Source organism: Desmodus rotundus, chromosome 1, assembly GCF_022682495.2.
Source record: "Desmodus rotundus isolate HL8 chromosome 1, HLdesRot8A.1, whole genome shotgun sequence".
In the NCBI taxonomy this organism is placed as follows: Eukaryota; Metazoa; Chordata; class Mammalia; order Chiroptera; family Phyllostomidae; genus Desmodus; species Desmodus rotundus.
The window spans coordinates 29,984,690-30,007,235 of record NC_071387.1 but is presented as its reverse complement, the minus strand read 5'-3'; positions in this window follow the sequence as shown (position 1 = coordinate 30,007,235).

Here is a 22,546-nt window from a genome sequence, read left to right as displayed (position 1 = left end):
ACAGTGCCGAGCACACAGGTGACAGCCCTCACGCTGGGCTAAGGATTATGAACTTTATGCCACCATCACTGGGGACCATCGCAGGAATGATATGATCAGAACTGCGCATCAGAAAATTTAAATTGGTAGCAGGCTGTGGATAGAATTGACTGGAGGCAGGAGGCTTTAGAGACGGCAGTCCACTTAGGAAACCATCACAAAAGTTCAGGCCAGGGATAAACAAAGGCCCAAGGTAGGATTGTGGCAAATTAGCACCGGAGAAGCAAACATTCGTTTTTAAAGGGAAAAGAATCAATGAGTCTGTGACTGTGGATGTTTTAGGCCGTGTTCCTCTGGGCACTAGATTTACCTTCAGTGGTTAGGGCTCTGGGGGAGAGAGGTTTGGATGGGTCAGGTCCCAGGCGGGAACCAGACTTTAACTGACGTGGCACTATTTGCAGAGGTGGGGGTGGGGTTAAGGGAGCCAGCAAGGGTGCTGAGGGCCCCGGAGAGTAGCCAGAGTGCGAGCTGTTATCATCCCTAAGGGGCAAGGAGAGAAAATAGCGTTGCCAGTTTCCAGTGAGACCTGGAGCCGTGGAGCAGGTGCGGTCTAGGAAGGACAGTCAGGGGAGCAGGAAAGAAAGACCTTTACCTCTCTCTGCCGAAGGCCTTTGGTCTGCTGGCTCCTTTCACTGGCCACACTAAACTGAGAAGGTGACTAGGTAATGCAGTTGCAGGGGCAGGCCTCTCAGGGTGCAGAGCAGGGGGAAACCTGGGCAGAAATACACAGTGGGGGAGAGGAATGGAGAATTACCAAACACAGCTAAAATGTGCCGTATATTCAACGGTGTTCAGTGCCTTGGAGCTTCTTAAATCCTAGGGGTTTCAAACAGAGGGGTGTCACCAGGAAACCTGTTTCCAATGTGATAGTCACTACCCCTTGATAATAAGAGCAAGTACTAAAGGCTAAATAATGGAAGGGGAGGGCCAGGCTTGGGCACATAACTTAACGGTGGAATCGTAGTTTATCCGTAGAATAATGATATTAATTCCTGCTGTGTCGACTCTGTAAGGTAATTCTGAAAGCAAAATCGTAGAACTACTTTAGATTAACTTTTGACATAAATCTCTAGAAAGTTGTGAAGGGTTGTTATTACCATCTGGGATAATGCCTTTTGAGTTTGGGTGCTCTCCACCTTCGCCAGCCCAGTGGCTGGCCCAGGGGGCTGCTCAAGCAGCATTTGTGGCATTGAAGTACTTGTATTTTGTTGTGTATAATGTGCACCCACGTTTTTGGCCCAAACTTTCAGAAAAAAAAATCTTCCATTTTAATTTTTTAAAGTTTTTTATATTTCTTTTTCTTTTAGATTTTATTTATTTATTTTTAGAGAGGGGAAAGGAGGGAGAAAGAGATGGAGAGAAACATCAATGTGTGGTTGCCTCTCATGTGTCCCCCCTACTGGGGACCTGGCCTGCAACCCAGGCATGTGCCCTGACTGGGAATCAAACCAGCGATCCTTCGGTTCGCAGGCCAGCACTCAATCCACTGAGCCACACCATCCAGGGCTTGTTTTAATTTTTTAATTCAGTTTTTTATTCATTTATATTTAGATACTTGTTTTTTGTATTATAAAGGAATATCAGCATTTATGTTTGAACATATTAGGGTACAAGAAATTTTATGTACGAAATAATTACAAAACACAAGAACAGATAACAAGGTACTTCAGGTACCACCCCATGTATAATGTGCATCCTTATTTTTCCCGCAAAAATTTAGGCAGAAAAATGCACATTATACACAGCAAAATACAGTAACTTGAATTCTGAACACCTCTGTTCCTTCCCCCTTAATTCATACACATGATCTTTCAATCATTTGTCACTGTGGGGTTTTCACCTTCCCCAATATCTTCCACCCCTCTAACAACCCCTCAGGAAAACATTAAGACCATTCAGAATTAAAATAATTGGAAACTATTAAACTTCACTCTGTCAAGGGAAAGTTCCTTCATATGTTCTCAGAGTGAGACATTATTGGCAGCTTTGACCAGGAACCCCAGGTCTAGAAGTAGGGTTCCTTACTTGAACTTACTAGTTTCCACTCACAGCTTAAAATTGCCACCCACAACTGTGATTTGGAGGAGGTAGCAGTTCGAAATATGAAAAGCCCTTCCAAGCTGTATGAAATCTCCAAATCCCTTGTGTGAAAGACTCAGTTCTTGTATTGTAATTGACCTTCTTAGTCTGGCCCTTAGGGATAAATGAGATACTAGGCTGATTCCATCTCTGATACTTATGATTTTGCTTTCAGATCTCTGAGTTTGCCGAAGTACTTAGACGAAATGCAAGCAGAGAGAGCTCCCTGCTGGGAAATCATCTGGGGAAAGTTCTGTGTATTGCTTGCTTCAGGAAGCACAGGGAGACTTCTGCTTTCTCACCAGGGCTCCCCATTGGCCTGTCCCCGACATCAGCATGAATAAAGATAACTGGGGTGGGAGGCATGGTGTGGTTTCCCCTTGCAGCCATTTCAGGGAGGAGGAGGCAGTCTCCTCTAAAGAGGACACCTCCTTATGTCCACAGCTCTGACCTCCAGGCTTGGAGGAGTCCTGTCCACGAGGCCGGCTATGTGATCAGCTCTACTCCAGGGTGGTCCTCAGATCAGCAGCAGCAGCGTCACCTTGGAGCTTGTTAAAAATGCAAATTAGGGGCCTTGCCCACACACCTACTGAATCAGAACCCGGTGGGGGAGAGGGGCTGAAATCTGTGTTTAGCCAGCCCCTGGGGGTTCACGTGCACTGAAAGTTCCAGAAGCACGGGCTTAGAATACAGTTACTGCTTTGCTGCAGAAAGTGAAGATCTTGAGAGTAAAATCATATGCAGAGAGGTGACTGTAAATTTGTCTTCATTCCCTTTGGGGAACAGAGATGCACATGGAATTGGGCTCTTCCAGGCCTCCTTTCCTAGTCCACTTTTTCTTACATTTGCCCAGAGCTGTTTATTTCAGCACTGATGATCCCAAAGAAGCATAGTGCTTTCACTCGCCATTTTTTGAAATCCAGTTTGAAACTGCAGTCTTCTAGGCTGTCTGAATTCCAGTCCAATTTCTTTACCTTAATTCCCCAAGTTACGGAATTTCTCTGGTCTTTCTCCTTCCTGGCTCAAAGGCCATGTTAAATCTCCAAGAGATCCCTTTGCTCCCCCTTGGTTCAGTTTTTCTTATTTATTTTAAACTTTTCTTCTTAAAGATTTTATTTGTTTATTTTTAGAGATAGTGGAGGGAGGGAGAAAGAGAGGGAGAGAAACCCCCCTGGTTGACTTTTGCACACTCCCAACTGGGAACCTGGCCTGCAACTTAGCCATTTACCTTGACTGGGATTCGAACCTATGGCCTTTTGGTTCCTAGGCCAACCACACTCACTCCACTGAGCCACATCAGCCAGGGCAAGTTTTTCTTTTTTATACTCTACCTTCTTCATTTGGGAAAAAATAACTCTCCTGACAAAATTTTATTTCTTATTCTTTACATCTCTGGCATCTTCCTGCATCACTGTCCGCAAATTTTAAGACGTAGGGTCCTCGCCTTTCATCTCCAGTCATTGTGGGGTTTGCATTCTAAACAACTCAATTTTCTTCCATCCCACCTTCCCTCAAAGTAAGTCACTTCTGATCTCTTTAGTTTTGGTATACTGGGTGGAAGAGCATGTGTAGTCAGGTACTACGGTAAAGTTGCCAGATTTTGGTTGGGAAACATAAAGCCTATTCTGGCTGTAAAGTAATGGGAAGAATGGGAGGTCCCGAAGAGTGATCAGCAGGGTCCAACGAGGCTTATACTCAGCTCAACGCAGTGTACAGTTACTGAGTGCCCGAACGCTGAGTGGCCTGTGCATTAGGTGTTCAGGAATAGGACGGTAACATATAATGGTGCAGGTAAAAGCAGGATAAGGATGCTAGCAGACCCCAATTACTAATTAGGCATGCTCCTTTGCACATAGTAGACCCTTAAGAAAATCTTTGCGAAACAAAGAAAATACCTTTCAGATTAACACGCCTTTAATTATTATTCATGCCTTTTCCCCTGACTGCTGTGAATGTGGGTTCCCACAGAGTGCATCTGGCAGTGTTTCGTGCTGCCAGGCTGAGTGCACCCATGCTCCCGGTCCTGCTTGTCTTCCTCCTGCTTCCTGGTGACGGATGGGGCATCCGTGGGATGGAGTTTTACTGGAAAATGTGAAGGAGATGCTTGGACTCAAGACAGAAGGGAATTCGTAAACATGTTAGTCTTTGGGGAAATCTCACTGCAAATTGCTCTTAAGAATGTACGTAGAGAGAAAAAGGACAGACACAAAGAAAGGGTGAGGAAGGAGAAATCAAGTTTTAAAAGCAAACAGAAATTATGGCTTAGATGGATGGGTTTCTTTCACTAATAAACCTAATGGCCCAAGAGTCTCACTTGATTATTAGCAACTGTATTTAAAATATAAAAATATAATTAAAGTTTTGTAGGTACAAAGTACTCATCAGACCCTTTACTGCTCCTCTCTGGGTTGGCAGCTAATGCAACTCCCTGAGGGGAGGCCATGTGGACCAGCCTAATGAGGAGAAGGGACTTAGGTCCAGGCCCAGCTTTACCCTGATGAGAGTATACACTCTTTGGCAAGCCCCTTCCCTTCCTGGTGCTCCAGTTTCTTGTCTGTGAAACAAGTAGCTTAGACTTGGTCGGTGGTTCTAAATGAGTGATCCCTGAACCAGCAACATCAGTGGGAACTTGCTAGAAACGCACATTCCTACTGCATCAGAAGCTCTGGGGTGGGGTCCGGCAATCTGTCTTTTAACAAGCCCCCCAGGGGATCCTGATACTGCTCGGGTTTGAGACTCACTGGACCAGTCACTGTGTTTCTATAAATGAAGAATTAGCAGCACATGCAAAGCAGATGTGGACACCGAGGCAGGTGTTGGTACCATGCTCCAGGCCACCAATTCACAGATGCTGGGCCCGTGGGCTGCTGTGGGGCCGCTCCACAGGGGCTGTGCTGAGCCACAGGGCCAGGGGACCATGCGGGCACAATGAGCACATGCCCAGGGCACTAGCAAGGTAGGGCTGTCACCGTCACGTGCCTTTGTATGGAAAAAAATTGATACCTGATGTTCCCCCAAAACATTAAAGTGGTTCTCACAGGGAAAACCAGAACTTTGTTGGACTTCTTTATATTTAGTTTATAGTTTAGAGCCTTTTTTTAAATTTTAAAATTCTCAGAGCAGGGTATGTAAAGTTCTCCATCCTGCCTTTCTCCTTGAATAAGTCATTTACCATACTCCACAGACTCTAAGAAGCACATCTTTTCACCTCTGTGATGACGACAGATAGTGCCTTAGATCCAGTGAAACCCGGGGTGCTGTTGGTTGGCACTGTTGATGTTCCTTAGAAGTCATTCTACGGCAGGCTTTCTCGCATATCCTTTCTGAAGTCTGAAACTCTCCGATACCCGCCATCTAGAGTTGGAGTTCTTGGGCGGTGTGCCCCATGGTTAGGCGTTCGGACAAACTCAAATGGAAGGGATTACTTGGCTCCTCGTAGAGGTCCCATGGTTCCGGTGGCCCCCAGGTTATTCAGTGCCGGGATGAGCAGCTTCCTCTGGGCAGCTTGACTGCTTCTGGGCAATGATTCATGTTCTAAAAGACAGTGTGGTGGGTGGGTGGGCACATCGCTTCCCCTCAAGGAGCTGGACATTCTAGTGGACATAACACAAATGTCAACAAACAATAAAAATGTAAAATGCTAAATGCCAAAATAGAAGTAAAGATAAACCTCTATAGAGGGGGAAAATACTGTCTGGGTTTGTTGGGTGTGACTTCACAGAGGAGGTGACGTCGCCCGGGTCTTGAAGAACAGGCAGGCAGTAAGTGGAAAAGGAGGGCAGCACAGCACGTTCGGGAGCACTTTGGGTAACTTACAGTGGGTGAAGTTTATGGTATGTATATTGTACCTCAGCAAAACATGTTTAAAAAATGTTTTACAGGAAAGTGCTTAGAGCCTAAAATGAAAGGTGCATTTGAGAAATGATACTTCACAGTCCGGTACTCAACCACTGAGCCACACCAGCCAGGGCTAATCAACTATTTTTTAATTCAATTTATTGGGGTGACATCAGTTCAGAAAACCATACAGGTTTCAAGTGTCCAACTCAACAAAACATTATCTGTACACTGCTTATCATTCTATTTTTCCCCCTTTGAATTTAATTATACATCTGTCATCTTAGTGTTTCACTTAGCAATTACAACATATATTCTTGACTTCTTATAGATCCAGTCTGCTTTTCTCTTTTTGTTGTTTCACAGTCTTTAGTACAGTTTTCCATCTTCAATGTTACCTCATGGTCCCAAAGGCTGCTAGAGTTCCAGCTATCATATCCACATACCTGGCAACAGGAAGAAGGAAAGAGGAAGAGGCAAAAGGGAGCACCCCATTAAAGAGCTTTCTTGGGAATCTCTTCCCATGACTTTTTAAATCCTAATGGGTACCTTTATGTGAATCAGGGCAGGCTGGGGAAGGTCAAGTTTCAGTTGGGCCCAATGCCTGGCCTCCACTACTGCAGAGGACGTGCAGAATGCATGCCGGATAGGCAATGCGCAGTTGCTGCCCTGCTCTCTCTCTTCAGACCTCACCTGAAAAAGCAGGCAGTTGAATTAAATAACACCTGAGACAGTTTAAGGATTCTCTGTAAAGTCAAAAATACTTTCATCTCTCTGCCTTCTTAATAATTTAAAGACAAATAAGCAAATGTTTTTCCTTAATTAAAATTCCGTGTTACCTTTCTGAACCTTTCTAAGACTCATTTTTATGCTGTCAACATCTAATAGAAGAGTGAACGGTTGAGCAAAGCTCCCCATCTGGCTCTGGGAGAGAATAATGTCTTGTCCCGTCTCTCTCTATCTCCTACAATAATCTGTATTTTTGTCATCAAAAAATATTTGAGGCCAGATTCTTTGCATAATTTAGACGAAGACTGTTAGAGTAGTATTGTTCAAGTGTTCCGGGAATGTGGCAGCGTTAGGGCAACACAGCGAGCTGTCCGTGGACAGGGACGGGTGGGGTAGGGGCAAGTACACAGCATTATGGGCTGAGAACTGTAGGGCCCAGAGGGACCCCCTCCGTCATTTTATCAAATCCTTTCACGTCATGGGTAGACTAACTAAAACCCATTCTAGAAGATATTACTTAAATTTTTTTTCATGTATGACCTTATTATCATGTTCTTCTTAAAAATCAGCCTGGCCGCCATTAACGGGGACGTCACAAAGCTTACAGATGGGTCCTGGAAACCTATCTCCGGCATGCTGCCCTAGATTGCGCACAGGCAAAGCTGGTGAAAGTGAGCACTGTCCTCCGAGCACCGTGCCGGCAGTGAGACCAAGAGACAGCGCCCGCAGACCTCCTCCCATGCCATCTGCCCCGCGGGCGTTGCCGCATACGGGGCTCCCTTCAGCGGGGCTGACCTGGCTCTGGGCCTGGGGGTGGGTTATGACAGTGGAGATGACCACCTCTTGAGCCATGTGCTTCCTTCTACAGTGTCTCTATGCAGTCACCGACTGTGTGCGGCCAGCAAAGCAGGAAAAGAGAACATTCATATTTTGGGGAAGGAGCTACTTTCCATGCAGGTCAAATCCCCTTGTTCTAAAACTGTGGAAATGGGTCCCATGAATATAACTAATATTCCTAAAATCTTTAAGTTAGCTAGAGGATGAGCAAAGCCTCGGATTCAAGGTTCCTAGGTTGGTCTCAGAAAAACAGCTGAGCTGAAGGGTATGATATATAAATGTTGTAGATTAAATCCATTGAGTTTGGTTTAACTCTAATCTCTTAAAAACAAGCAGATTTTCATCATTTATGTTTCTTAGAGGTATGTTACTCACGTGAAGGGAAAGAACCACAGCTCTTAATGAAGCTAATGTGTGATGAAACATGTTTAAAAATTGTTTCTCTGGGGGTCGTCCCCGAGCCAGTCTTTTCTGGCCAATGTTAACACTACCTCTTGTACTTCAGCTGATCTGGACCGCTGTGTCCAAGCAACACACTGTACTTGAACTCTCAAAGTTTTTAAGAATTAGATGTTAAATGGCACATCAAAATAGAGATATTCAAAAGAATAAAGACATAGTTAAGAAATTATTGATATCACTGTAAACGAGATTTGGGATATTTGCCTGATTGCTAAACTTGCATCTCAGAGAGTTGAAAGCTCACTTATCTTTTCGAACTTGGGTAGGTGCTATGGAATAATCAGAAACCACTGGGGGCAAGGGTCACTTTCATCAGCCTGAAGCACAGCTTCCTCATCTGTGAGATGAAGGCATTCTGACTTTCTGTTGCTGTGTTAACAAACCAGCCCTGAACTAGTGGCTTCAAACAGTAAATATCAGATATTTTGTTTCCGACTCTGCCATTTGGACTGGGCTTTGCAGGAAAGGCTCATCTGCTCCACAGACATCAGCTGGACGGCTGAACTGAGGGCTGGAGGAGCCGCCTTCAAGAGAGCTGGCAAGCTGGCGTAGCTGCTGGCTGGGAGTTTAGTCAGTCTAAGGACTAGGGACGTTGGTTCCTCTTCACATGGCCTGAGGCTTCTCACTGCACGGTGGCTGAGCTCCATGCACACATGTCCTAAGAGAGAACCAGGTGGGAGCTGTGTTGCTTTTTTATGACCTAACCTTAGAATCACTAGCAGAGTAGAATGCCTGCACCTGGCAGTCCTGCTACTCACTCTCTCAGCTTTAGAAGAGGCCCTCTTCCCTTGTGTCCGCAGAACATTGCCTCCATGAGCATCTTTGGATGCCATCTGGAGCTCCGTCCAGAGATGGGAGGAGGAGAGGAAGGTAGAATAAACCAAACAGGGAGCCTGAAAAAGCGCTGGCGCCGGGATCCGCAGGCCTAGTTTACACCTTCCCTTGATTCCAGCTTGGTTTCCCAGCCACCTCTCCCCATTGGTTGTGGCTTTGCCCTGTGCGAGGGACACAAACCAAACTGGATTTGTCTTGCACTACATAGGCCTCCAGGGGGTTGAAAACAGTCATCATCTACCCTCACATGTCTAATTTTTCCCTCTGAAACGGTGCCTTTCTGTACCAGAGGACTCATGCAGTTGTCCCCCATAGAAAGAAACAGCCTCCGAAGAGTTTCAGATAAAGCTGTCATTCCTCCCAGGGGCACATCCTCATGAAGGGGTGGTGCTGATGTTGCGAAAGCCCCTTTGCAGCTGTAGGCCCATGTTAGGAGAGCCCCAGGCTTCTCTGGGTCTGCTGGACAGGATCTCTTTGTTGATTTAGGTTCAGATTTTAAAGTGCCAGGACAGTTTGTGAGCAAGCTGGACGCGCCTACTGAACGCTGTGAGGGTGGTACACCACGAGACGGGCAGAAACTTTCATTTGTCTTTCTGGTCACGGTGAGTGGCTATATTCAACCACCCCGGACGGAAGGGGACTCAGTCTATGCCTGGGATACAAAGGTAACTTTCCCATCAATGACTCATGTTGCATCAGAGCCTGCAGAAACCTCAGGGATCACCAAGCGGACCCCTCTATGGGGGAGCAAACGATGCACAGTTACATCCGTTGCTGTTCCAGCACAGCATCTGCTCTGACCGGTCATGCAGATCAAGAGCCCACCCTTCTCTCTTCTCAAAATAGTTGTTCCTGTGGAAAATAAACATAAGCTTGGCTAAAAGGCTTCTAACCTCAGCACCTTGGCTTCCTTATCTGTAACGTGAAGGCGATGTCCTCAGGGTATCTGGGACCTGTTTCAAGATCCAGGACAAGGGAGGCTAGAGTTGGAGACGGAGCTAGGAATAGGAGGCAGGCATCCCAACTCTCAGCCCCTGGCCTCCTAGCCTGGTCTCACCCCCCCACACAATGAGATAGAGAGAGTCCTTCCTTGCCTTTCAGAACCATGTGATACAATTATTCTGATTACTACAGAGAGCACTTACTCCTCAACATGGGGATTCATTTTCTGTAATGCTGGTATTCCATATTAGGAGACTTTTCAGCTCAATTAGCCCCATGTAAGATAATGGAGAGCAATTAAAGTCTGTATTTTTATTTTTGTTTTTAAATATACAAGCGGTTGTTTAGATACCTTTTGTTTCTGTTATGGGAGAAGCAAGTGCTAGGTAAAGGTGTTTATGTAAAACAACATTCATAATCAGAACACCACTTGATTAACTTAAGTTCTGACAGCAACAATATTGGGCAGGCACTGTATTCAACTCTCCTGAAATCTGAGCAATGTTCAAATAACAACGCGAACTTAAACTAATGATTCATAAGATAAGCGCTGTAAATATTGATAAGCCCATGAAAACACAGTTAACATAGGATGAGCATTGTAAATATTGACAAGCACACGAAAACACAGTTGACTTCCCTTGTAATCAAATATATACAAACACATTTTTAAAGTAATGAGATATCGATTTGCTCCCTACGAAATGAGCAAAGTTTGTTTTGGGGGGTGTGGGTGCTGAGGCCCTGCACGGCAGAGGTGAGGCCGCGTGGGGGCCTGCCTGCGCTCAGGGAGTCTGTGTATCCACGATCCTCCCCGAGCGCAATTCTGCAGTCACGTGTCAACGGTGCTTTGACACGGGAATTCCACTTTTAGAAATTTATTCTAAAACGTAATCAAGGAGGCAGATGTTGCTTTATGTGCGAAGATGTCAATCATAGCATTATTTAGAGAGAATTGGAAATAAAATGTCTAAAAATAGGTGAATGGTTAAGTCAATTACAGTACATCTTCAGGAAAGAGCGTCAGAAGCCTTCCCAATCATGCTTTTGAAAACGGTTAACGCGGGGAAATGTTAGGCGATCACGTTTAGCCAAAAGAATGGGACACAAACCTGTGTGTCAGGCAGTCTATTTTGTAAGAAACAAAATAAATATAAATCCGAAAAAATGGCAGTCTGTGGTAAGATTATGGGTTTCCTTTTCTAAATGTTCCGGTATTTTCTAAATGTTATGCCACGGATGTATGATATTTTTATAATCAGAAAAAAATAAGCATTACATTTAAAAAGAAAAGGGCAGCCCAAGAAGGGCTCAGGTGACTCCGCGCCGGCGTCCAGAGGGCACCTGCTTGGGAGGACTTGGAGCCCCACCTTGGCTTCGGAGCGGCTCAAGGACTTCCTTGTACCTGATGCAGAGCCACCGCGGATAAGAAAAGTCCAGTACGTGTGAACATGTCTTTAGCCGCTTGTAGGTTCACCTTGCTCTTCCCCAGAGCCACTTGGGGATGCTGTCACTGACGCAGTCCCTCACCGCTGAACCACCTTGCTATTTCTCACATTCTTAAATGCTTCATGAAATGAGGTTTGCAAGCAGGTCCCCTGTGTTCTAAACCACGCCCCGCTTCGGTCACTCTAAACCCAGACTCTGCTGCCGACGAAGTACAGCAAGGTCCAGGACGGCCACCGCCCCTTTCCGGAAGAAAAGTAAAACACCCAGGTAGCCTTACCTCAGTTGTTCAGAGGCTGGGGCGCCTCAGGGGATGTTGTGCTCCTGCCCGTGGCCACTGGCCTCACTCTTCGCCACCCGAGGCAGAGATCCCAGAAGGGAGAAGGTCATAGTGGCCTTGCAGGGATGGCAGCAGCCCGCTCCATTCTGTGAAAAGCAGGGCTCAGCTTTGGGTCATGCTATTTCCAAGAAATCCCAGGACCCGAGAGGGTCCGAAGGTGGAGATCAGAATGAGGGAGGACCTCTCTCACACTTAACAAACAGTTTGGGACTTTAGGGAGCTTGGCAAAGAAAGTGAAGACTCAAATTATTCAAATATCTCAAGAGCCTCTGGTAGGAGAGGGGTCAAACCTAGTTTACGTGTGACCTTAATGATGGAACCGAATCAATAGGCAGAACCCACAGACAGACAAATTTCAACTCCATACAGAAAGTCCCCTGGTTTTGAACATGATGTGTTTAAATATTTTTGTTGATTAATATTTGTACATGATCAAACATTCAAAAGATACAAAGGTATATACATTGAAAAGAATGGTGTCTTCCCATGTCTCTCTCCCCCAGTGCCTCTGCCCCTCCCCCAGCAACCAATATTAGCAGTGTGTATATTTTTCCAGAAATAGTGAATGGTTTTGTACAATCTGTATATAAGCATCCCATAAGCACACAATATAGACTATTCTCTCTATAGTGTTTTTTCATCCAAACTGTCTAAGATTATTCTCTATTACTCCATAGAGTGCTACTCACTTCTTTTTTCCTCATTCTTTTTAATAAGTTACGCAACTCTTCGTATGACTGGACTATAATGCATTAAACCCTCCCCCATTAGTGAGCATGTAGGTGGTCTCCAATCTTTTGCCTTTATGTAAAACACGGCAGGAGTATCCTTGTACGCGTGGAACATGTATATAAACATATCTGTAGAGTGAATTCCTAGAACTGGGACCTGTGAGTTAAAAGATTTTTTTCAACATTAAAATGAAAAAATATTTACTACTATTAAGAGTTCACAATTCAGAAAACGGTGAGGGTATATGTGTGAAGAGTCTAACCTTCACTCCTGTTCTTCAGCCTCCAAGTTCTAGTACCCAAGCCAGCCACTGTTATCAGTTTCACGTGTGTTCTTAAAGAACTATTTCCTTCTCTTTTTAAAAATACAAGTGGTAGCATATCATATTCATAATTTTGTGCCTTGCTTTAAAAAACTTAACGATACACCATATCGTGAAAATTGGTCTCAATTGGTAGTATCCAAAGAGTTTTCTTTCTCTTTTTTTATGTTTACACGGCCTTCCGTTAAGTGGATATGCCATAATCAATGTGTTCTTCCATGGTGGATGTTCAGGCTGTTTAAAATGCCTTGCTGTGGGTACACATTTAAATTTTTTCATAGATATCATCAAATTTCTCTTCACAGAGATTGTACCAATTTATACTCCCACGAGTGAAGTGTAAGGGTTTCTTTTCCCACATCTTCAAGTTCACGCTGTTATTATGAAACTGCCTGATCTTTGACACTGTGGTAGGTAACACGTGATACCTCCACGCTGCCTTCATTTGCATGTCTCTTAGGAATGAGGTGGAGCCTTTCTGCAGGTGTTCAATCTCTTTACCATAAATGGCGTATTCCTACTAGGAATTAGGAATTCCTAATTCCTAATTTTGCCTATTTTTCTACAAGTTGTTAGTCTTTTAATAATTGATTTTTGGAAACTTTATATAGCACAAGGATATTACCCACTTGTTTGTCACATGTATAGCAAAAATTCTTCCTAATTTTTATGTGGTTTTTAAGTATGTTTATTGTGTTTCCCCCCATGAAGGATTTTATTTTTATGTAATAATATCTATTCATCTTCTATTTAATGCTTCTGGCCTTTTCTGCTCCAAGATTAAATCATTTCATATTTTTTCTAGTATTTTTATGGTTTCACCACATAACTGATTCATTTGGATTTTATTTAGGAATAAAGAGTAAGATATAGGAAGTAAGATAGGGATTTGGCTCTTTTATTTTTCCAGATGGTCATATCCTGTATTTAAACTTTAGAGCCTTTCGCGGGTCAGGGTCATGTGTGATTCATCCCTGTGTCCTCCGTAGCACCTCTCACTAATGACAAGTAGCACTCAGTGAGCACTTACTGGGTGCAGGGTGTGCACACGTCCGTGTGCCGAAGGGCTCCTAAGCCCTTACACTTCCCAAGAGGCGACTCCCCTCACAGCACCCGATCACCTTGTAACCTTTCCCATAGGCCCCCAGTCAGTGTTATTTGGGTGAATGAATGCATTGCATATACTTCATTTGGGCCACATCCTGATTCGTACGAGCAACGAAGAACAATTCATAGAACCCAGTCAGGCCACGTAGACAGATGCCTCTACACATCCAGCTCAGTCCTGCCGTTTACCTCTGACCTCCAAACAAACAGTTTAACTCTTCCCTGCTTCCATTTTCCTCGTCTGTGAAATGGAGTAATAATACCTAGTTTGGAGGAGTATGCTGAGGGTCAAATGAGGTGTTGTCTACACTGGGCTTTGAAGGACATCAGGGTGGTGTGCCTTGAGGACTATGGTTCAGGGAGGGAGAGTGCAGATACCACTAACGGCACACCCCTGACACCTCTTCGTGGTGGGACTGAAAGAAGAGGGAAAGGCTGAACAGAGGACAGAGTTGTGGGAGAGGTGGGGGGTATAAGCAGCTATTTCTGTTCTTCAAGTGGCCATTCTTTAGGCATGCACTAAAATTCTCTCTGGAGCCGCCACACTAATGGACACATTAGTATCAGTTGACAAAAGTACCATATGCTCTGAAATGCTCTCCCATTAAGCTTCATGGGAAGTGGCAGGAATTCATTGTCCATTATAGGAAATCTGGATGATTTTAGCCTCTGGTAAAACACACTCCTAGATCTCCTAGGCTTTGGAAGGTTAGGCTGCACCTCCAGCTACGTGATGATGCACAGAACGTCACTCACTTTAAGACAGGAAGTCTGTAAAGTCTTTGTGTAAAGTCAGGTTATCCTGATCTGTCACTACTAGGATGTAAAGTCATCTTTTAAAAGAGGTTTTTTAATCCTCACCCAAGGATATGTGTATTGATTTCAGAACAAGAAGAAGAGAGAGAGAGAGAGAGAGAAAGAGAGAGGGGGAGAGAGGCATCTATGTCAGAGAGAACCATCTATTAGTTGCCTCCCCTGCGTGCCCCGACGGGAGATCAAACCCACAACCTACGTATGTGCCCTGACCCAAAATCGAACCCCCAACCTTTTGGAGTACTGCACAATGCTCCAACTAACTGAGCCACCTGGCCAGGGCAGCATCTTTTATTTTTGGAAAAATAATATATGCTTTCATAATGGATTATTTTTTTCACTTTGGCTGTTTGGTTTCAAACTAATCAGTATGTATAACAGTCATTAATCAGGGTTCAGATTGTGAAAACACATCATTTCTCCAGTTCCATGAATATGTGGTTTTCCATAATTCACCACCTTAAATTTATGGTACCTTCAGCATTCCTTTGCAAAATGTATCATCTCCTTTCATGTCAATCAATGTGCATAAAAAAGGAAAAACCGAAAAAGAAGAAGAAGAAAGACCCAAGCTCCACAAACTGACGGAAAAGGCAAACTTAAAGCTTCACAATGTGGGAGTTCCCAAGCGCCTAACAATAGCTCCTTTTTATGCAAAGTCTACAACACCCTGATCATACAGTAGGTATTTGTCCTTATTGAATCCTCCCAGCACTCCTTAAGGTCAGTCAGTATTATCTCTTTGTTGTGATAACGAAAACTAAAAAGTTTCACTGGTTGTCCAAGGTCAAAGCTAGCAAGGGCTAGAGCTGGCATTCAAGCCACGTCGGACTCCGCAGCCCAGATCCTTCCCAGAACATCCCGCTGCTTCAAAGACGAGACTAAACACAACGTCGCAGTTCACAGCACATAGTAACAAAACATGAATAAAGCCTTGTTTTTAGGGAAATCTAGGTCATCCATCTCTCTCTCCCTAGCCTACGCTGAAGATGGGAGAGAATGCCTCCAAGACTCTCCCCTGTGCCCGGGGCCTCGCCACGCACTACCAGCATTTAATGTTGAAAGAGTGTTTTCACTGAAGAGGGTCGGGGCTAGCACCATCCCTCCACCCCCCAGTTCCCTCCACTCAGGTTTGCTCTGCCCTGACCCGTCGTCTCCGTTGGGCTTCTGCTTAACGGGATGTGAAATGAACAAATGACTCCACCGGTCTGCCCTCCACCAGAGTTAGAAAAACACTGATGTAGCCCGATTCTCTGGATGAAGACACTCAGACCCGGGGAAGGCTTGGCCAAAAACACCCCGAAAGGCAGGACCGATCCTTTTCTCTTTTAGGTTTCAATTGCTAGGTCGCCGCAGGGAAACTATTAGGGTGGCAAAGACAACCACCATGGGAAATGGGTTCTAAAAGCCTTTGCAGCCTGTTGATCTAAGTGGGGGATGGTGGCTGACCCAGATTTAAATTCTGGCTCCAAACCTGCTTGTTGGATTATGTTGAGGGAGTTACTTGACCTTGCTGAGTGTTTTTATCTGCAAAACGGCCACCCTGCTACCTGCTTGTTGGAGTTTTGTGGTAATTAACAGTTTATTTTTAAAATCCAGCATATAATAGATGTTCCTTCCCATCCTCAGAACATTCCCAGGGGCTATTCTCTGCCTGGCAGCTCTATCTTCCCTCTCCTATTCAGATGCAGCTAATGTGTACTCATTCTTTGGTTTCTGTCATTAGGCAGAAAGTTAGCCTCAGTTTCATTATCTGTAAAATGGGGATACCAATGATATGCACGCCATTGCATTGTTAAAATGAGATAACATACACTGCTTAGAACAGTGTCTACAGAATATCCGATCTCAATCAATTTTAACACGGGCAGTTTGCGGGGTTTACAAAATAATTACGGAGAGGTCCCTTTCCTTCCTAAGTACTCTCTTCCCATTGTCTGCAAGCTCATAACATTTTCTCTTTATTCTTGGGGGATAGAAATTTCATGAGGAATTTTTTTTCCACCAGAAATGTTTCCTAAAAACATTGCTAATGTTTTTAGAAATCCATTCTGCCGATCTCAATCTTTTAATGGGTGTATTAAGACCACTTTAATGTAATTATTGAAATGGTAGGGCTTAAGTCTGGTATTTTATTATTTATTCTTCTCTTCCCTTTTTTCTGCCTTTTTCCTGTCAGATACTGGAGCACTTTTAGAACTCCAGTTTGAGTTGTCCATAGTGCTTTGAGTGCATCTCTGTGTGGTTTCCGAGTTGCTGGTCGAGTGTTAAACTGGACATCCAGAATTTACTGGTGCTGACGTTTTATTGCTTCAAGTAAAATGTACATTTAGGTCTCTTTACCCTTTCTCCTTTTTAATATAATTGTCTTAAAAATTACCTCTACATACATGGAGAACATCTAACAATAATATGATTTTTGCTTCTACTACATATTAAATACACATTTAATACTCAAGAGGAAAATGGTAACATATTATATTAACCAATATTTTTACCCTTTCTGTTATTCTTTCTTCATTGCTTATGTTCCAAGTTTTCTTCTTTTTTTGTTTCCTTTCTGTTTGAAGAATTTCCTCTCAGCATCCTTTTACGGTAGTTCTGTTGGTCACAACTTCTCTTAGTTTTTCTTCATCTTAGCCTCCCCCTTCATTCCTGAAGGGTATTTTTTACTAGGTATAGAATTCCGGGTTGGAAATGCTTTCCTTTAAAAGTGTCGCACCATTTCCCTCTTGCCTCTGTGATATCAAATGGGAATTCTGCTGTCATTTGAGTTGGTTTTCTCCTGTAAGTCATGTATAATTTCTCTCTACTTTCAAGAAATTTTTGTCTTTAGTTTGTAGAAGTATAATTATGATGCCTTGCTGTGAATTTCTCTGGATGGATCCCCTCTGGAGTTTGTGCAATTTCTTCAACCTAGGCTTATGTCTTTTGCCAAATTTGGGGAATTTTCTAAAATTATTTCTTCAACTATGTTTTTTTGTCTCACTTTCTCTCTCCTTCTTCTCTCTTTCTCTAACTCTGATGTTATAAATGTTAGCTTATTTCTGCTCTTTTTTCCCAATCTATTTTCTCTCTGTTGCTCAGAATGGGCAAATTCTATTAATCTGCCCTCGAGTTCACTGATTTTATCCTCTGTTATCTCCAATCTACTATTAAAGCTATCCAGTGAGTTTTTAGCATTTTTATGGTATTTTCTAATTCTTTAATGTACATTTGTTACACAATGTACTTTAATGTACATTTGGTTATTTTTATAATTTCTAGTTCTCTGCTGTGTTCTCATGTACTTCGAGAGAATTCCTAATTGCTTGTTGAAGGACTTTTATAGTGACTGCTTTGAAAGCATGGTCAGATAATTCTAACATCTGTGGCTTTTCCATTTTGGCATCTGTCGATTGTCGTTTTCTCACTCAAGGTAAGATTTTTCTGGTTCTTGGTAGGATGAGTGATTTTTTATTGTATCCCAGAAATTTGGGGTGTTATGTTATGAGATTCTGGATCCTACTTGAGTTTTCTGTTCTGGCAGGCCCCCGCTGACGCTGTGCTGGTGGAAAGCGAATGCTGCCTCATTACCGGTGGGTGGAGATGGAAGTCCAAGCTCCCACCTCAGCCTCTGCTGGCACCGCCCTGGTGTGGAGCGGGAGGCGTGGCTTGTTGCCTCAGGGCAGGGGTGGAGGTCTAGTTCCCCACTTAGCCCTGCTGACAGGGGTGGGAGAGTGGGAGTGTTGTATGTCGTTTTTTTCTGTGGTGTTTGGCTGAAATAAGGTGGATGTTGTCACAGATGCTTCTGGTTTATTAGCCTGCCCTTTCCCGTTCCTGTGGCTATGGAGATCAGATTTTTCCTCCAGCGCACATTGTCTGTGCCTATTAGCATTTCCTAGTTGTGGGTTTCTCTACCGCCCAGTCTGGGATATTTGGAGCCTAAAAAGAACCATAGGGAATTCACTGCCCTGTTGTTCCTTAAGTCTTGAGGTCCCCACTGTCCTGTCTTCTCTCTCCATAATCCCCAAGTTTCCTTACGTTTGTTTGATACGTGATGTCTAGGGGTTTTAGCTGTACTTAGCAGGAAGATACAGAGAAATCTATCTCCTATATCTTGTCCAGAACTGGAAGTCCTAGGTGTGTGTTTTTAAATTACAATCTGTTGCATTCGGTAAGTCTTTTCTATCTGAAAATGCAAGTTTCTTAAAGATGGTAAGATTTTATTCTATTGCTTCTTTACTGTTTTGCTTCCTGCTTATTTTGGCTCCATTTAGTGCTCTTAATATTTGCATAGCTTCTGGATTGTTTTATCCATGTTTTTTAATTTTTTCATTCATAATTTCCTTTTATTTGTGTTTTTGGCTTGGTACCGTGGGAGTGTTCTCCTTTTTTATCTTTCTGACCATTAAGTCAGTTTTCAGGGATGTTCATTCTATTTTTCACTTCCACAACTGAAATGTTTAAATTTAGCAATTGTCTTTTTAACTTCCCCAACCTGTTTTTTCTCATGTATCATTTTCAATCTCCACTTGAATCTCCTTAAAATTCTTATTTAAAAAACTAACCTTTTCTTCTTTTAAATCTATCTTAACATGAGTCCTCTCTTCCAGTTACTCAGCTTTCTTCATCTCCTTTCCCTTTTCACCACCCTTCACCGTTGGTAAAACCCCAGACAGAGAATCATCTCCTTTCGTTCTCTCTACAGCAACTCGAGTTCTGCAGGACGAGCGTTCTGATCCCCATACTGCAGGTGAAGAAATGAGACAAGCTCAGAGAAGTCAACGATTTGTATAAACTGGGATTCAGATTCAGGTTCATCTGAAGAAAGCGGGGATGGAGAGCAGGTGGCTCCCGCCCCTGGCCTGCGGGCACCAAAGCAGTTGCGTGAAGCTGCGATCACCTGGCAGAGTCAGAGCAGAGTTGAGCCTGTGGGACGTAGAGTGGATGTGGTGGCCAGACCAGGGTTGGCCTGCACAAGACACCGGCCACAGCCTCCAGGGCACACTCATGCCATAGGAGCTGATCGCTTAAAAGCTGAACCAACAGAGGAAAAATTAATTTTTAAAAGAGGTGAAAAGGAAAGGGTAAGAGATGTGAAAGCTCCTCCTATATTTTCAAAACCATCCCTCAGTCACTGAAAACCTTATCATCTGAGGGATGAGATAAGCACTCCTCTGACAGGACAGGAGATATAATGAACACAAACATATTTTAAAATTGTGATAATCATCCCCAAATCTATGCAAATATCCCGTCTTTTCCCTCTGTTTCCAACCAAGTCATTCCAATCACTCCTTAGCCCTTGATTAGAATCGCAGTTTTATCAAGGAGCAGAGAATGGGATTAGGAACAAGAGAAGTAGTGCAAGCAGACAAGGCTTATATGAAAGTGAAAGAAGCAATCTAGAAAGGAGACCTGCTTTTCAAACTTTCATACTCCCACCCTGCTGCCTGAAAGTAAAAATAGGTCATTTTGGGGAGAAAGGCTGTGATCGAACAGAGTTTGGAGTACTTGGGGAGACTGATGTCTCTTACTAATACTCAAATAATAGACTTTCTAGCCCAACTGCCTATTCTTAGTATTTTGCAATTAATTGGACAATTCATTTTTAAGAAGTGAGCAGTGAATGTCTGCTTCTGTGTCCTACAATAGTGTTTTTATATCACCGTTTCTCTCTGTAAAGCAACAATTTATTTGTCCTCAAAAAGTAAGATAATCCTCATAATAAGCACCCATTTCTTTTGCAGACAACAGCAGAACCTCTTTTTTCTGACTAGATCATACTTTAGCTTTGTTAATTTCAAAGAATCGTTCCGTTTAGAACTCAAGAGAACTTGGTTGTCATAAGGTATTATTCCCTCTTGCAGAAGGATAAACAATAGCCCAGAGAGGTGATGTGAGTTTCCCATAGCCACACAGCAAGGTAGGGACAGAACGAGGTCATAGAACTCTGGGACAGTGCTTTTGGACGAGCAGCTCACCAAAAGTTCTGGCACGGATTTAGGTAGGTCTAAATCCTGTACAGGTCTGTTCCTGATGGTTTTCCTATGATACTCCAGTGGCCCATGAGTCTTAGTTCACCAAAGTCTCAATGAAACTGCCTTTATTATAGATCAGTATTAAGTCAATCTTGAGTACTAAAAACATGTAATCAGCTTATGGTATAATAACACTCTCTCAACCAAACCATTCCCTTCGCCATCCAATCTGAATTTATATTTAAATCACTGCACTTCAGAAGGCATAAGCATGTGGTAGGCACTCAACAATGTTGAATGAATGGCCACTTGGGGGCCCACTGAGGAGCCATGTCATTTTAGGTGTGAATGAGACCTTCAAGTTCATTGTGTTCCACTCCTTTATTCTGCTGACTGAAGAGTGAGGGGACTTGGGCAAGTGACAGAACAATACGAGAACCCCTTTGTCCCCTATTTCCCAGACCAAGGTTCTTTTTTTCACCTGCACTTTTCTCATTAACTTGATGTGAAGGCATTAAAATTGCCAATTTACTTGTGTTCTGGTATACAAAATAAATGTCTCTAACATCTAATTTAAAAATGCTACTCCATACAAAAATGACAGGGTCAGGGTTATTTTGGGGTTGGGTTTTTTTTTTTTTAGCCAGTGGAATTTGATCATTCTGAGGAAGAGCAGAAGCGTGCCCTAAATCACTGTAGACAGTAAAGCTGAAATTTGAAGCAGTAAACTATTCTATTTTGGGAACAATAGATATGAAGTCAGAAAGAGTTAGGCATTCTAAGAGGGGAATTGTATAGAAAATCTAACTATTAAGTCAGCTCTCAGAAATATTTGAATGCAAAGGAGATTAATATGAATAAGGAGAAGGTATGGGCACTCAGCAGATGACAAATGACACACTCATGCCATAAAGAAAGCAAACTTTTAGCTGAAATGGTACTTATGGGAAATAAATTCAAACCTCAGATGGTTTAGTCAGAAAGTCTCATTAGGATGCAACACAGCTTCTCATTATGGGTTATTACATAGTGTCACTAAAAAAGGAGACACATCTGAGAGGGACAGGGCGTGACCAAACAGCACTGTGAGAAATTTCAGTCTTGCTGTATCTTGCTCTGTGTTACTAATGGATCATTTGATGATATCTTCTCGTCAAAAATGGCTTCAGAGCGACAAAAACAGAGGTTAAATGTGATCTATCTTGAAATGACAGCTGCTAGGGTAGAACTCATTTGAGAATCTTATGTATATTTTATTCATTGATTCATTCATTCAACAAATATCTATAGAGTTCTAGGAAGACAAAAATAAATAAGATGTCATCTTTCTCAAGGAGGTCTCAAGAAGACAACTGTGCAAATAACTCATTATAACATGCTGTGCTTGGTGCTTTATTTGAAGAATAAACCAAGTACGGCACAGGTGCAAAGGAGGGACTGGGAAGAACCTAGAGGAGAAGACATTTTTGACCAGAATTTAAAGGAGAAAGAAGAGTTTGTCTAGCAGTTTGTGGTAAAGGTGAGGAAATGGGAAAGCCTCTCAGAGCAAGGTAAAAGCTTATGCAAAGTATTTGGCAGTGTGAGATTTAGAATTGCATATGAATCCCAGTGCAGCTACTTCAACGCTCTGGAACTTTAAGTAAATGACTTTACTTCTTGGAGCCTCCGTTTCCTTCTTTGTAACAGGCGCATAGTAAATTTCACTGCATGTACAGATTATAAGCAGGACTAACAGTGCTGGCGAGCCGGTAATGAACACTGTTCCATCTCTAGCAACTCTTTTTAGAAACTTCCTAGGTTGCAGGTGTCCTTATGCTCCCTTTGCAGAGGAAGAAACTGAGAACTGAGAGGTTATGGGACTTTCCCAACATTACGCACGTCATTAACAAGTGGCTGCATTGGGATTTGAACCTGGGCAGTTTGACTCAAGACTATTTTTTAGCACTATACTCTATGACTTTCTTTACATGAAATATTGTGTAAAGCACTTAACACAGTGCCTGACACATTAATAAATCATAGCTATTTTCCCTATTGTAAAATATGGCGTGCCCTAGGAACACA